The following is a 4260-nucleotide window of genomic DNA, read 5'->3' on the forward strand; positions in this document are numbered from 1 at the left end:
AAGCTGCGCCTCGCTCTTTTACACCATATCGACGCGGCGGAGGACCAATGAAAACCGAGAGATCGGAGACGAGGGCAGAGAAACGCGGCGTCCCATTGGCTGGGCAGGTACAGGTTAGGCCTACCTGAGCCCGCCTCCTGTTTACATCCGTGCCATTTGTGCCGTTGTGAGTCATGCGGCACGGCTGCGCATCGCTGCAACAGAAGAGGTGGATGCGCTCCTTCAGATTCCCTGCAGTAGGAGCAGAAACCAGCTGTCTTATATGCCATACTCTACCATTTCATACATGCTAGAGGCCATGCAGGCATTTTATGGCGCATATTGAGCGGCATCCTTTTAAGACTTTGACATTGTAACGGCCCACGTCTGACATAAAGAGCCCAGAAGGGTTTGCTTTAACTGGACAAAGTGTGATGTTTGGTCCCAGATTGTCAGTGCAGGCTGAGGCTGGTGGAGGCGCTCATGCGGAAAGGACGCTGCCATTCTGCCTTAACCTCTCGCAGGACAACCTCTGTGCCAGATCACAAGTGTCTCTCCTCCTCAGAATGTGAACTATCATTGAATGATCTATGAGGAGAGATCTAATTAGCCTCTCAAGCACCTCTGCACAGAGGTTTAAAAGCGCTCTGATATGCATCGAGGACATTACAGGCAAAGCTCCTTCTGCCTGTGACAGCCAAATCTGATCGATTTAGTCAGTAGGCCTATCTGCCCTTTTCATTATGGTCAGGCCTCTGGAGATGGGTCTAGTCGGCACATCATGGTGTAGAGAGCAGGAGTGACACTAGGTGGCAGTAACGACCTTACCACTGCAGCTCTGTGTTTGAGGGCCCAGTTGATATCAGCCTCGACTTAAGGGGGAAACATGTTTAGAAGGGAAACCTTACACAATGACAGGGTAGTATAATGTTAATATAGTCATGTCAAAGTAAAACACATTTTGAAGTTATAAAATCGCAAATCATGGAGGGAAAAAACTAAAGTAGACCTTTGTTAATTCTTCTCTGAAGTGTCTGGTGGTCTTTATATTTCCAGAGTTTTCAGAAATCAGGAGTGAAAGTAACAAAGTCTGTTGTGAGGATATTATGAAGAGTTATACGGATGTAAAAACTGTCTAAATGGACCACTCAACCCCTGTGGCCTTACCTGACAGAGACAGGATGTGTCACAAGAGGTATCTGGTAACATCAACATCAACCCTACCCCTCTCCCACCTCCCTCTCTCCAAACCTTTAACGCTTCTTATCTCCTGCCAAAGATCCTGTTTCCTGAGGTATCTGGAGTGGCAGGAGAGTTGGTGTCCAGGTCAGGTATTTTAGGCTTAAAATTATAGGTTGGCCTGCTTTTAGCGCGGGACCTGGCAATCACTTCAACGGCGACCTGTCCACCTACAGCAGGGACACCGCTAAATGAGGATGATTCAGGGGCCTCAGAGCTGGACAGGGTCCCCGGGTCATTCCTGTAATTATACTTATTTATTGTGTCAGAACTGTTAGTGGGATGTTTTCAAGGGGGCCTAATATTTTAGAGACACCCCTTCCAGTTACACATCTAACTGAAAGTGTGTACATTTCATAGTCATACTTTTAAATGAACAAAATGAGGAACACTCTTGGACAGAAGTACAGAAAAGATAATAGAATGGTAGAATGGCATTACATAACTACAGTGCCCTCCAGAATTGGCACCCCTTTAGTAAAAATGAGTAAAACAGTATGTATTTGTATGTATTTTATTGTTTAACAGTCTTGGCCTTTCATTCAAAATATTCACAGAAATCTGACCTTTTCACTGAAGTAAAATTATTGAAAGAAAAAATTAATGTTGACTTTGAATAAATATCTTTCTCCAAAACATCAAACAATTATTGGCACCCTTAGAAAATCCTGTGATTTTAATCTAACTGAAGTGTATTTCCAGTCACATCTTACATCTTTAAGTTCACATGTTTGATTAGGAACTCTTAAGTGGTCAACCATGACTTCCTGTTTCACTGGGGTATTAATATGAGGTGACACAGGCCAACATTCTCTTTGTCATTCTTCACTATGGGAAAGACCCGAGAACACAGTGATGATCTGCGACGAAAAGTTGTTGAGCTGCACAAATGAGGAAATACATAAGAAAATCTTGAAACAGTTGAAAATGCCCATTTCCACTACAGGGCAATAATTAAGAAGCTTAAAGCAACAGGAGAATCAGCCTGGAAGAGGACGTGTGTGTACATTGACGCCACACACCGTGAGGAGGATGGTTCCACTGGCAAAATAATCTCCAATGATCACAGCTGGAGAATTGCAGAGGTTAGTTGAATCTTGGGGTCAGAAAGTCTCCAAAACCACCATCAGACGCCGCCTACATCACCACAAGTTGTTTGGGAGGGTTGCCAGAAAAAAGCCATTGCTGTCAATTAACAACAAACTAAAGCGCCTACAGTTTGCCAAACGTTACTGGACTTTGATTGGGACAGGGTTATATGGTCAGATGAGACCAAAATAGAGCTTTTTGGCAACAAACATCAAAGGTGGGTTTGGCGTAGACAGAAAGATAGCCATACAGAAAAGCACCTCATACCCACTGTGAAGTATGGTGGTGGATCTTTGATGGTGTGGGGCTGTTTTTCTTCCAAAGGCCCAGGACATCTTATTAGGATACATGGTATCATGGATTCTATCAAATACCAGCAGATATTAAATGAAAACCTAACAGCCTCGGCCCGGAAGCTTAAAATGAGCCGTGGTTGGACCTTCCAGCAGGACAATGATCCAAAGCATACCTCAAAATCTACACAACAATGGTTTACTGACCACAGAATAAAGGTTTTGCCATGGTCATCACAGTCCCCGGACCTAAATCCTATAGAAAATGTGTGGAATGGGCTGAAGAGGAGAGTCCACAAGCGTTAACCTCTGAATCTGAAGGATCAGAAGGATTGTGTGGAAGAATGGTCTCAGATCCCGTGCCATGTGTTCACCAACCTCATCAGGCATCACAGGAGAACACTCTGAGCTGTAATCCTGCCAAAAGGAGGCTGCACAAAATATTAAATGAAGGGGTGCCAATAATTGTGGCACACATGTTTTGGAGAAAAATATTTATTTAAAGTCAACATTTGTTTTTCTTTCAATACTTTTACTTCAGTGAAAAGGTCAGATTTGTGTGAATATTTTGAGTGAAAGGCCAAGACGTTAAACAATAAAATACATTTTACAGCCTGTTTTGCTCATTTTTACTAAAGGGGTGCCAATTCTGGAGGGCACTGTAGTTATACACAATATATGTGAAGATAATAGACAACATATAATATGGCGTAAGATAGAACCGTACTGCAGGTGTACACTGAATATCTCTGAGTTGTGGACAACACTGGACATTTGAGGACGTGATCTTGGGCTTTGGGAAACACTGAGCAACGTTTTTCACCATTTTCTGACATTTTATAGATTTATTTTATAACAAGAACGAAAGAACGAGATCGCGGGTACAAGCGGCCAAAATGGGTTTTCTCAGACAGGTGGCGTCTCCCTTAGAGATAGGGTGAGAAGCTCAGCCATCCGTGAGAGACTCGGAGTAGAGCCGCTGCTCCTTTACGTTGAAAGGAGCCAGTTGAGGTGGTTCGGGCATCTAGTAAGGATGCCACCTGGGCGCCTCCCTAGGGAGGTGTTCCAGGCACGTCCAGCTGGGAGGAGACCCCGGGGAAGACCCAGGACTCGGTGGAGAGATTATATCTCCTCACTGGGAACGCCTCGGGATCCTACTTTGATCATTAAATTCATTTTTCATGCAAAAAAAATCAGAAAATGCTGTTTTCAGTTTCTCAAATATGGATATGTTTAGCTTTCCTCTGTTTTTTTAAATCATATTTCACAGAATATCTTTAGTTTCAGACAAAACGGAAGCTGGGATGGACATTTTTCACTACTTTCCATTTTACCATTTTATAGACCAAATGTATAATTACTTAATCTACAAAATAATTGGCAGATTAATTGATAATGAAAATAATGGTTAATTGCAGCCCTATCCTACAGTTTAACAGAGAGTATACTGTCGGTTTCATCAGGAGGATAGGTACAGGTTCAGAATGAACATCCACTACATTAAACACAAGACATTGTGCTGGTGTGTGTGTGTGTGTGTGTGTGTGTGTGTGTGTGTGTGTGTGTGTGTGTGTGTGTGTGTGTGTGTGTGTGTGTGTGTGTTTTGAGACAGATGGTGGAGTGCTGGTGGAAAACAAATTATTGGCATCAGGTCAAAAAG

Source organism: Cottoperca gobio, chromosome 17 (assembly GCF_900634415.1).
Source record: "Cottoperca gobio chromosome 17, fCotGob3.1, whole genome shotgun sequence".
NCBI classification, from domain to species: Eukaryota; Metazoa; Chordata; class Actinopteri; order Perciformes; family Bovichtidae; genus Cottoperca; species Cottoperca gobio.